Source organism: Chenopodium quinoa, unplaced genomic scaffold (genome assembly GCF_001683475.1).
Source record: "Chenopodium quinoa cultivar QQ74 unplaced genomic scaffold, ASM168347v1, whole genome shotgun sequence".
NCBI classification, from domain to species: domain Eukaryota; kingdom Viridiplantae; phylum Streptophyta; class Magnoliopsida; order Caryophyllales; family Amaranthaceae; genus Chenopodium; species Chenopodium quinoa.
In genome coordinates this window covers 763573-777289 of record NW_018742287.1, presented here as the reverse complement: position 1 = coordinate 777289, position 13717 = coordinate 763573, and positions in this window count along the sequence as shown.

The following is a 13717-nucleotide window of genomic DNA, read 5'->3' as shown; positions in this document are numbered from 1 at the left end:
ATGCTGTGATATCAGCATCTCTACTGTCTAAGCCCCAATTTTAGGTAAGCCTATCGTACACCATAGTAATTTATGTGTTTTGTCATTCTAAAATAAAAATATTATCTTCTCCATGTATAAAGACAAACATTGCCTATTTGCCTACTCTTCAGGTTAGAGCTGCTACTGTCTTTGCATTGGGAAATTTCCTTGGTGTTGGATTTGATTCTGTTGGAGATGGAGGGGATGATTGTGATGATGATGAAAAGCTTAAAGCTGAATCTATTGTAAATTTGTTTTCTTTTTTTTCAATTTTATTTTATTTGTGTGTGACCTTGTATTTTATTTTATTTTATTTTTTTCGACGAAAATTGTAATATTACAGCCTGTTTTAATGAAAATATGTAACTTTATATATATGTTAGTGTTTCTATATCAATTTAAGTGAAAAAAATGCAAAAAAAAAACAAAAGAAAAAAATTAATAATTTTTTTGTGGCATTTTTAGCACTGGCTTTGAAACAGAACCGGTGCTAAATATTTTTTTTTTGGGCCTTTATTCGCACCGGTTCACGGCAAGAACTGGTGCGAATAACATGTTTTTAGCACCAGTTTTGAACCGGTGCGAAATCTTCTGGTTTTTGGCATCCCTCAAATCTGCACCGGTTCAAATCCAGTGTGATAGGGGGGTTTTGAATCGGTGCTCATTACCATTTTTGGCCTAGTGATGGCTACATGTGTAGCCTAAAAAGGAAAATCTTTTTATATTTTCAAATTAGTAATGTAGACTCAACAACTATAGCAAACAACTATGCCATTCCTCGGAAACGACGCCATTTAACAAAGGGTGAAACTAGAGTCGTTAGGCTAGCCTTCCCAAGTCAACCAAATTTATAAACCAAACCTGCTCCTAGTATAAGGGCAAGTCCAAGTCGATCCACGAGGAATGGAGGGTCTATCACTATAGTCAATGTGTCAAGCTACCTCGAAGCAAGTATATGAATGTATAGTGAACTAAGCTAATCAAACAAAGCAAGTAATAGAGGAAAATACAATCACAAGATTGTTAGGGATTAGGTTCCACATGTAATCACGATAGAAGTGCCAAATTGGGGGTGAATCAGAGCAATAAGCGTTGCAAGGACTAATAACAGTTTCATTCAACGAGTTCGAAAGGCTATCTAGACTAATTGTCAAGCTAGGTTTCCACTATGGATGACAAATTAGTAGAATCACAACTCAAACAAGTTGAAAATTAACAATCTCAAATCAAGTGGTCATGTCATCAAGATCATCAATGCAATCAAGTTTAGAACTCTAGGTTGATCAATCCTATTATGCTAAACAAATGCACAAATTCATCAATCAAATCAATTACAACAATCTATTGATCAAAATCCCCAAATTAGCATCAAACTACCAAGAAAACATGCTTTCCCTTCATCCTAGTTAAGAAATCTACTCACTAAGCATATTATATTGAAGAAAACAAACAAAGCTAATCATCATCATTATCATAGTTGCAAATGTAATAAAAAATGGTAATCAATTAAACTATTCAAGTTCAAACAAGCAAAATCAAAAGAAAATTTCATCAAAAACAAGAATTAAAAGCAAAGATTGAAAGCAAGAAGAAAAGAAATCTTACAAACTTGAAGATTAAAAGGAAATCAAATTTGAAATAGATTGAATTGAAGATCAAATGTTAAAGTTTACACTTTCTTTCTCTAGTTTCTCTCACTAATTAGCCTAAGTAATCTCTTTCTAAAAATGCTAAGAAAGAATAATCTACAAATTAGAAGGTCCGTACATATATATAGTTATAAGAGAAAATGGAAGAAAAATAGGCAAAATTCGCAAAAACAGGGGTGCTCGGGTGTACAAGTCTGCTCGGTCGAGCAAGAAGTGTATGCCCGAGAATACCCATTACTTCCTTGGCCGAGCAAAACTCGTTTGCCAGAGCTTGTGCGCGGGGGAAACTCGGGTGGCTGTTTGCTTGGGCATACAAGGGCCGCTCGGCTAAGAAACTTTGTATGCCCAACACATATTCAAATCCTCTTCTCCAATGCTTAGGCATGCAATCTTTGCCAAGCGGTTTGCCCAAGCAACCTTGCATTGACTTCTAACTTGGTTTGATTGCTCTATAACTTCCTGAACTTGGTTTGGTTGACTTCCAAAGCTCTTTTTGGGCTTCCTCCTCGACATAAGAACCTCGAAAAATAACGACACACCTAAAAAACAAATCAAACCAAACGGAAAGTGAGAGAATAACAAAGAAATGCATAAAAAGGGGAATAAAACCGATGAAAACATGCATTTCTATAGACTAACACACAAGCGCGCAAAGCAAGCATTATTACCCAAACACTCGCAATAAAAGGCTAAAATTGAGCATAAAACTACGAAGAAAACTACCCTATGAGTGCCATAAATGACAGTCATCACAATCCCCCATGGAAACTACTTCATCCTCCTCATCATTCTCTTTCCTCACACCTTCTCCATGCTTCAAAAATTGCAATGAGCCATCCTTCATAACTTGAATTGCCATTTCCTCAACATTAAGTGAAGATAACATTTTTAGTTTCTCTTCAAATCCATCTAAAAGCTCATTGGAATGAAAATCAAATCGGGAAGGAGGTTTAAAATATAAACTCTTGTGGACAACATCCATCTCTACTCCCTTTTCCTCACTCATAGCTCTCTAACATCCTCCCCACACGCCTTTGATCTCTCAAAACAATCATCATCATCATCTCCCATATCCACAAAAGTTGTAGAAATTTCATTCATGTTCAACATTAATGACAATTGACTTCCCATCTCCTCATTTCTCCTACAAGTTTCTTCATTTTTCTCTTCCATCTTTTTCATCATTTCCATTTGGCTTCTCATAAGCTCCAAACATCGCATCTTATTAGGAACCAAATTGGAATTCATCTCCAAATCTTTCAATGAATTACCAATTTCATTATAAAGAGACTCAAAGCTAGGATCTAAAGACTGAAAACAAAAACAATGAGAAGCATCATGGGGAGGGGAATCATGTTCAAACATGTAGGGGTCAACATTAGAGATATGAATGGCATCATTAAAATGGGGAATGGGGGCACAATTAGGCATGCAAGATTAATCAAACGTGGAACATGGAACATAACAATTATCCATAGAAGTTTTTAATGAGCCATAACCACAATCATAAGTATCCCTAGCAAACCACACGTAAAATTCCCATGCCTCATGAATTGATATTGCTCGAAATTGCCATGAAACATGCTTTCAGTAATGTCTCTAGTTTTCTCATTCAACTCATGATAACAAATCTCACAAGCCACCCAAAGTTCACAGCCATGGTAACTAATGGAGTTCTCTAGCCTACTAAAATACACCCAAAATGGCTCATTTTCAAATTGAGGAAACGAGGTACTCGCCATTTTTTTAGAAAACAAACAAAAATCAAATAAGAGAAAAGTATATACAAAGACCTACCTTCAAGCAATCCAAAATACTCAAACATAGAAACCGTTTCCCAGCAACGGCGCCATTTTGACGTAGGGTGAACTAGGTCGTTGACTAATCCTCCCTAGAACCAAAAAAAAATTATAATCACTTAACAAACCTAAATACAAGTATAGAGGTAAGTCAAGGGTTGAACCACTAGAAACGGTGATGTTCAAGTGCATTCAATCAATGCCTAAGCTAGGTCGAAGTCAAAGGTGAAGAATAGAGTAGCTAACACTAATCAATCACTAAAACAAACAATCAAACAAATGAAACACTAGGAAATGGGGATTAACGTGTAATCATGACAATTGCAACAACTTGGGAAGATTAAGCCAATCAATGGTTGTGAAGACTAATGATATGAGCTATCAATTGGAATCAAAGAGCTATCACCTAATAGTCAAGCTATGTTTCCACTATGAATGATAAACTAGGAGAATCAAAATTCAAACCAATCAACAATTGCAAATCCTAAATCAAGTGATCTTGTCATTAGGATCTACAATGCAATCTAGCATAGTTATCAAAGCCTAATCAAACTACACACATGCAAATTTACATTAATCACTTTAATCTCAACAATCAATCAACATTATTCCCAAATTAATCACAATCAATCAAACATACAAGTTTTACCCAAACCCTAGCAAGCAACTACTTACTACAATCCATCATCAAATAAAAACAAGGAAATGAAATCAAGAATCAATCAATCAACTTTTCTAATCAAGATCAAAGCAACAAAACTAAATCGAACAAACATGAAATTAAAGAAAGTAATAAGATGAGATAGAGAAAGAAATGATTTCTCATTGATAATTGGGAAGATCTTCAATACAATTGTCACCCTTACATCTTCAATATCTCAAATCACAATTGAAACCCCTCACTTTCTCTCTCTAAACTACTCCTAAAACTAACCCTAAACTAGAGAGTAAAATTCTAAACGAAGCTATGAATTAATTTCTTAATGAATTGCTTAATTGCTTTATTCAGAAATAAGAAGAAAATCTACTTATTGTATAACTAACTACAAAGGAAATAAGGCAAATAACTGGAAATAGACCCAGCCGGGTGCACCCTCTCACGAGCTTTCGCGCCCGCGACAATCAGGGTATGGAAACAGAGAACTCAGTTAGCGCGTCCGCACAACTGTAGTGTACGCCCTCGCAAAGGTCGCGCCACCCCCGCGCAAATAACTTGCAGAAAATCTAACTTTCAACACAATTTTGAAATGTCGTGGCGCGGCGCTGCCTGCCTTGTCGCTGCGGTTCTTTCCTGCGCACCGTTGCATCTTTCCTGCGCGCCCGTGCTGCTGGAGTCGGGACTTTCTTGGTGTGTGCTTGACGCATATGTTTAGTTCCTCTTAATCGTCACTAGGCATGGCAATCCTGAAATGAGGTTTACGGTGGGTTCAACACCATGATTTTATGCGAGCGTAGCATGAGAGCGCGGACACCAAATCTCGAAGCTAGCCAATCCTTGCTTTGTGAGCTATACATGAGCTTCCTCCTTGCACCATAAGCCTCTTCTGAACCAGAAAATCATCTTGACGGGTCTCGAGCTTCGCCTTAAACTTACAAACAAAGGAAAAGAACAAATAAAGGGGAAAAACACCAGAAAATCCACAAAAGTGGACGAAAACACAAAATAAGCAAGAATAAGGAAACTATTGAACATTAGGAATTTATTAGGAGAGAAAGCTATTAAAAGAAGGTAAAAACAGCCTAAAAACTCATCAAATGAGTGCAATAAATGGCACTCATCAAATTCCCCCAAGCTAAACTTTTGCTCGTCCTCGAGTAAAACAAAAGCAAGTAAAGGAAAATGATGACCTCATTCAATAAGAAAAGGAGAGAGGAGATTAGAATATACACTAACCCACTTTTGTAGGAATCACGGTCAATTTTAGCAACTAAAGACAAGCCATTTAAACCCCTAGATCGCCCTAAAAGACGAGGGATGCTCTCATAAAGATTTCCTAATAGATTAACCTATTACTCTCACAAACCAACAAACAAGGCAAAGCATGTAAAAGAAATAAAAAGAAGAACAAATGGTCTTGTATGGACCTTTGCATATAAACAAGCACAAATGGAATGCAATTCTTTTTAAATAAAAGAGGAGTGCACGCTCAAGGATGTCCATGGTTGATTGAAACATAAGATATAATAAGCGTAGTGAACTAATTAGACACAATTCATCTTCATCCCAAACAATCTTACCGCGTTCTCTCTATTAGTTTCAAATCCACCTCAAGTGAGCATCTCAATGATTCCTGGAAGGATCCGGAAAAGAAAAGATTTATAAGTACTTGACATCTTGACTATGAAAACACGCTCCATAAGCTTGACACCTATCTCCCTCCACCGACTTGTGACTCAATCGTAAGGGTCAAAAGGTCTTTGAAGGGTTGTAACGTATGGGCATAAAAGGTAAAGGTAGGCTAAAAATTTTAAATTTGGTGGTATATCTAATTTGTGAAGCAAAGGGTGATCAATTCTTAACACCATAATAAATTTATCACCAAATCTCAACCAAAATACCAACACCCCAAGCTTATTCAAAGCAAAACCAAAAATATATCTACAAAAAGCGTAGACATGCTTCCCCCAATCATAAATGGAGTACTGTCCTCAATGCTCTAAACAAGGGAGATAACGACTACATCAAAATATTTTTGTGCTTTTCGTTTTTTTTTCTTTTTCAAAACATTTGCTTTTGTTCTTTTTTTTTCTTTATTGCTTGATCCTCGCCTCTTTTAACTATGGACTGCTTTTTCAACTTGCATTTGCCTTTATTCGCACACTATATGCAACACATGCTTGCTGAGCAAAAGAACCAAAAACCACACTTATACTCCCATAAGCCCCAACAAACTATGAACCAATTGCTTCACAAAAACCAAAGATGGAAACAAAAATGAAATAAATGGCACTAGTAGAATAAAAAAAATAGGCAACCCCCCTATGGCTATGGTTCATGAAAACCGTTGCCAACTTAAGTGAGCGCCATTTTAAATATCAGAGTTGGCAACGGTTAACCGTTGTCAATTTTTTTTTTTTAAAAAATAAAATAAAAGATTAACATTGGCAATGGTTAACCGTTGCCAACTGCGTTTTTTTAAAAAAATAAAATAAATAAAAGGTAAAGGTTTGGCAACGGTTAACCGTTGCAAAATTTAAAAAAAAAAATTGCGGGATTTCCCTACTCTTCCACTATTCATCATCTTCATTCAATTGCCAAAAAAACAAAACGCAAGTGGCCTCTATTTTCCCTCCTTCTGTGTTTTCCCTCCTCCTTCTTCATTCAACTTGCTCCCCTCTTTGTTCCTCCATTGAAGTGGCCTGGTGCGAGGTACCTCCATTGAAGACAATTTCCCTCCACTCTTCTCCTTAGCACGCTGCTTCATTCAACTCATCTCCCCTCTTCGTCGTTCCTCCATTGAAGCTAAGTGTTGCGAGCTTTCTCACCTCCATTGAAGCTAACTCCCTCCATTGTCTTCAACCTAAGGTAAGTAGCAATTAGGTTTTATTTATATCCCTACATTGATGAATTCCTTCGACTTTTTGGTGGATTTGCTTTACAATGTATTAATTACAAGTTCCTGTAATCTAGGGTTTGTCAATATAGACGCGCATTGCCCCCCCTCCACGTACAAACCTTCTTGCTTGCTCTCATGGTTGGTCTAAGGCGCCATTTCAGGTATAATTTCAAAACCCATTATTCATGACATACAATTATACAAAGTACTCTTTATATTAAGAATTATTGATTTAATGGTATGGTAGATTTATAGTTGTGGTAGATTTATAGTTGTGAATTAAAATATGTTATAGTTAAGTCTAAATTTAATTTGTCTAATTTAAATGTATGAATTATAAACTTCTCTAAGCTATAAATATTTCTTTTTCTCTATTATTGTTTTAATAAACGTTTTTTCATGCTAGCTATTACATTTGTATATTATATAATGACAAACTAAATACAAGAATAAATATATGAAATGTTTGCATCATCATATGCCTAGATACCCGTTCTAGGCTTTCTTATTAGGAGAAAGTCTTGAATAGTCCCCGGTTGGGACTGTTCTTGAACGTTTACTCTCACTTAGGTGGTGAATGTATGTCCTTTTTTTCGATTTTAAGGAACATCTTGGCTTACCATTTCCTCGATCACCATGTTCTCTGGGTACATATGTGGGTAAGTAATTACCTACGTCGTGTACTTGGAGAACTGGGGGGAAATGCTGCCGGATTTTCCTTAAAATTTGAAAGTTGACATACATTCACTAGTGAGAGTAAACGTTCAAGAATGGGTTAGGTTGGAGTGATAAGGACCCTTTGGAAGCATATATTCATTTGTGTATGAATATGAAAATTATATGCATGGTGTGTGTTTGAATTTGATTTATATATATAGTAGATGTAGCAAATATACATTATTATTCGTAATATGTTGCCATGTTTAGAGACAATTTACTTAATGGAGAAGGATCGTGGATGGATGTATGGTAGACATGATACATTGAAATTCTTTAATGGGGTTCAAGAGTTTTGCGAGACGGCTTCATCTTATCAGCGCAGAATGGGTTTCGAGTGCCTTTATTGTCCTTGTGTTGATTGTAATAATGTGAAGGTGGTCAATAGTGTTGATATCATTAGAGATCATGTAGTTTGTCGTGGGCTTAGGGTTAAATATCATGTGTGGATTTGGCATGGTGAAGTAGGAGAGTACAATGGGGATGTTATTGGGTATGATGTGCATGATGATAGAAGCAATGATATCCGTGTGGACGAGGAATACAAGAATGATGAACATATTGTTGATGATGGTGCTGAGGAGGGATTTGAGGATGATCATGTGGATGAGGTTGAGGATGAAGGTGTGGATGAGATGATGCGTGGTTTTGAAGGTGACGTGTTTGAGTCGATATCGGAGGCTTCTAAAAAGCCTTTGTATCCTTGGTGCAAAAAATACTCCAAACTATCAGCCGTGCTAACTCTTTTTAACATTAAGTCGAAGCATGGGTGGACGGACAATAGTTTTACTTCCTTGTTGAGCGTGTTAAGTGAGATGTTGCCCGATGGGAATGAAATTCCTAAGTCTTACTATTACGCTAAGAAGATCATGTGTCCATTTGGTTTGGAGTATAAGAAGATACATGCATGTCCTAATGATTGTATTCTTTACCGAAATGAATATGAACAATTGGAGGAGTGTCCAAGATGCAAGAAGTCGCGCTACAAGCGCAAGAGTTGCAATGCTGGTACGAAGGGACCTCCTGCTAAGGTGTTGTGGTATCTTCCCATAATTCCAAGATTTAAGCGTTTGTTCTCTTTACCAAAAGACGCTAAAAACTTGAGGTGGCATGCAGAGGGAAGAAAGAAAAACAGAATGCTGAAACACCCAGCCGACTCCCCGCAATGGAAGAACCTTGATATGAAGTTTGGGGAATTTGGTGATGAAGTCAGAAATTTAAGGCTTGGTTTGTGCACGGACGGGATGAATCCATTTGGCACTCTTAGTACCCAGCACAAAACATGGCCGTTACTTTTAGTGATCTACAATTTGCCTCATTGGTTGTGCATGAAACAGAAATACGTAATGCTTTCACTCTTGATATTGGGGCCAAGGCAACCTGGAAACGACATAGATGTGTATCTTGCGCCATTGGTTGATGATTGGAGAAAGATGTGGGACGAAGGGGTTTCCGTGTTTGATGCTCATAAGAATGAGATGTTCACATTGTGTGCAGCTCTTATGTGGACCGTTAATGATTTTCCTACATATGGCAACTTGTCTGGGTATAAGAATAAAGGGAAAAAGGCAAGTCCCATTTGTATTGATGATACGCCAAGCAGACGCCTTGATCATTCTTTCAAAGAGGTGTATTTGAGGACAAGAAGGTTGCTCAGGCGCAATCACCCGTACCGTCGGCAGAAAAAGGCTTTCGATGGCACAGTGGAAGAGGGGACTGCTCCTAGGCCACTGACTGGTGAGGAGGTTTACGCTCGGGTTAAGGGTGTACGAACAGTATTTGGGAAATCTGAAAAAGCGGCGGAATCAGTTGCTCTCTTTAAAAAAGAATCAATCTTTTGGTTGCTCCCGTACTAGAAAGAACATAACGTTAGGCACTATCTTGATTTAATGCATATAGAGAAGAATGTGTGTGACGCTCTTGTGGGAACGCTGATGAATATTCAAAACAAGACAAAGGACGGAAAGGATGCACGTTTAGATTTGGAAAAGATGGGGGTGCGTCCAGAATTGTGGGTTCAACAAAGGGTTGGTAAGGAAAAGGAAAAAGAAATGGGTTCGAAAAAGGGAAAGGGAAAGGCTGCGGATGCGTCGAAGAAGAAAAATGAGGGAAAAGCCAAAGAGGGGAAGGCCTATTTACCTCCGGCTTGCTACACATTGTCAAGGGTAGATAAACGGATGTTTTGTGAATGTATGTATGTCATTAAGGTTCCATTAGAGTACGCATCTAACATGAAAAGATTTGTATCCTTAAATGGAGAATTGAAGCTGACAAGTATGAAATCCCATGATTGTCATGTTCTGATGCAAGTTTTTCTACCAATTGCAATACGTGGTATTTTGCCAAAGCACGTGAGGGAAGCTATTACGAGCCTCTGTTCCTTTTTCAATACAATATGTAGCAAAGTGCTTGATCCATGTACACTTGATGCTTTACAGGCGGATGTGGTTGTGACTTTGTGGAAATTTGAGATGTACTTCCCGCCCTCGTTTTTCGACATAATGGTGCATTTGATTCTTCATTTGGTGCGTGAGATTAAGTTGTGCGGTCCAGTGTTCATGAGGTGGTGCTATCCTTTTGAAAGACACATGGATCCAGTATGCAGCAGCTGTGCAGCCTCCTCGCTGTGCACACGCTGCCCTTCCCGCCCGGTTTTTATTTTTTTTTTTCCACTCGTTTTGGTTTTTTTTTTCCTTTTTCTTTTTTTTGCACCTAAGATACTTAGTTATGAATATTTATGGCTTGAAACAACATAAAAAAAGCAATTTCACAAGTTTTAGGTTCATTTAAAGTGTTTACGGTTCAAAATGGGCAAATTGAGTTCTAACTTGCCCATTTTTAATGATTTTAGCTCAATGCTTGAATTAACTCCTATATTACACCTAAGATACTTAGTTATGAATATTTATGGCTTGAAACAACATAAAAAAAGCAATTTCACAAGTTTTAGGTTCATTTAAAGTGTTAACGGTTCAAAATGGCCTAAATGAGTTCTAACTTGCCCATTTTTCATGATTTTAGCTCAATGCTTGAACTAACTCCTATATTACACCTAAGAAACTTAGTTATGAATATTTATGTCTTGAAACAATATAAAAAAGCAAATTTACAAGTTTTAGGTTCATTTAGAGTATTTACGGTTCAAAATGGCCTAAATGAGTTCTAACTTGCCCATTTTTCATGATTTTAGCTCAATGCTTCAATTAACTCCTATATTACACCTAAGATACTTAGTTATGAATATTTAAATGAAGTATCGTCCTAATTGGTGCAGGAAGAGACCCGTTGTGAACTTCTTCACCTTGGCGAATCATATGATGGACCTTTTAATGTTGTTGCCTATGGTAGTGCACAACCGGCCGAACAAGGTACGGTCCATCTTCGACCTCTTCTGCCTGAGCATTATTCTGTCGGGATCCATTCTGTGGTTCCCGGGTTCGAGGACATCTTAAAACCTGTGCCCGTGGAGGAGGATGAGTTCACTACACTCTGGGCAGCAAAAGGTAGTTTTGTGCAATGGCCATCTGCTTGGATACGGTTGATGAACCAGGTAATTAAGATTTAGATTTCACGCTTTAATCTTTTCTTCCCAAGAGTTGGATGGAAATGTTTTCTAACCATTTGTGTGATTTGTCTTATTAGCCATCGAGGAAAAGACAAACTCCAAAGAAGAGGGTGGAGGGACCAAAGAACAGGAGTGAACAATGGCTCGGTGAGTGGAAAAGCGTCGATGAAGAGCCCTTCACGAGGTTCAGCTACGCAAGCTACTCCATTAGTTGAAGACACGGTGCTTCAATCGCTATCTCAGGAGTTAGCTTATTTGCACAACCGTGTTTTCGTGTTGCCTAATAACAGCCCCATCCAAATCCAACTTCCTAAGGAAATGTTCCACTACGATGATGATGCAACGACATGGCTATTCAAAGAAGATGTGAAGGAATTTCTAAGTGGTGCAATGCTTAACATTTCCCTCATTCAAATATCCATGAGGTAATTCAACTGGTACTCAATTTATGTTATTTAGTTTAGTGGTGTTTGTTGTTAGGTTTTCGATTAACATTTTATTATCATGCATGCAGAGCACTCCAGGAGCAAATATGGGAGCTTGAATCTCCTTGTCAAGTTGGGTGGTTGTGCCCTGAGCAGATGTCCAATGCTAGAATCTTAGGCAACTCCGCTGACGTGTTGTACTATGCTGAACGGGGTATCAGGAAATCAGTGAGTGCGGGAGACAAGTTTATATTCGTCTCATACTATGAGGAGTACGTCTGATTATGCTAGTCAAGTTCATTTGTTTTCCCAGTTTATTTGTTGTAATAGGCTAACTATTGATTTGTTTGTCTCGTGTGTAGTTATCATTGGACCCTACTTGTGATTTGTGTTTCCAGTAACACAATCTTCTACTTTGATTCTGCTCGGTTACCTCAAGTAATAAAGAGCCTCGTGAGGTCCATACTGCAAAAGTAAGCATCTAGTTTGTTTCACTTCTTGTTATTCATTTTCATATCTTAACTCATATGTATTGATTATACTAGTCAAATTTGAACTTATTACTTTGATTTTTTGTAGTACCATGAAGAAGATAAATCCTCGATCTCCTCGAGGTCCTACATGGAAAGCACCCAAGGTAATTCACCCATGATGTTGTGATTTTCTTACTTTACAATGCTTAAGATGTTGCTTATTTTCTATGCATTTTGATTCATGTGCTTTGTTCCTCATGCTAGTGCGAACAATAGTAAAATTGAGTTGATTGTGGCCTATACGTGATGAGATTCATGTATGGCATAGTGATGAGTTATTGTACAGACACACGTCAGCTTGAAGAGGTATGCCATTTTGGTTGAAATTGCGTCCCAAAACCACTTACTTGCTCTTTTCTTGTAATCTCAAGCATTATTAACCTATAACTAAGTGATAATGACATGTTTTAACTAGTTATGAGTTCAATAGACAAGAATTATAGAAAATAGGCATTCTAGTAGCCAAAATGGCCTTACTTGAGCCATTTTGGTTGAAATTGCGTCCCAAAACCTCTTACTTTCTCTTCTCTTGTAATATCAAGAATTATTCACCTATAACTAAGTGATAATGACATGTTTTAACTAGTTTTGAGTTCAATAGACAAGAATTATAGAAAATAGGCATCCTAGTAGCCAAAATGGCCTTACTTGAGCCATTTTGGTTTCAATTGCGTCCCAAAACCACTTACTTGCTCTTTTATTGTAATCTCGAGCATTAGTCACCTATAACTAAGTTATTATGACATGTTTTAACTAGTTATGAGTTCAATAGACAAGAAATATAGAAAATAGGCATCCGAGTAGCCAAAATGGCCTTACTTGAGCCATTTTGGTTAAAATTGCGTCCCAAAACCTCTTACTTGCTCTTTTCTTGTAATATCAAGCATTAGTCACATATAAATAAGTGATAATGACATGTTTTAACTAGTTATGAGTTCAATAGACAAGAATTATAGAAAATAGGCATCCTAGTAGCCAAAATGGCCTTACTTGAGCCATTTTGGTTGAAATTGCGTCCCAAAACCTCTTACTTGCTCTTTTCTTGTAATCTCAAGCATTATTTACCTATAACTAAGTGATAATGACATTTTTTAACTATTTATGATTTCAATAGACAAGAATTATATAAAATAGGCATCCTAGTAGCCAAAATGGCCTTACTTGAGCCATTTTGGTTTCAATTGCGTCCCAAAACCACTTACTTGCTCTTTTCTTGTAATATCGAGCATTAGTCACCTATAACTAAGTTATTATGACATGTTTTAACTAGTTATGAGTTCAATAGACAAGAAATCTAGAAAATAGGCATCCTAGTAGCCAAAATGGCCTTACTTGAGCCATTTTGGTTGAAATTGCGTCCCAAAACCTCTTACTTGCTTTTTTCTTGTAATCTCAAGAATTAGTCACCTATAAATAAGTGATAATGACATGTTTTAACTAGTTATGAGTTC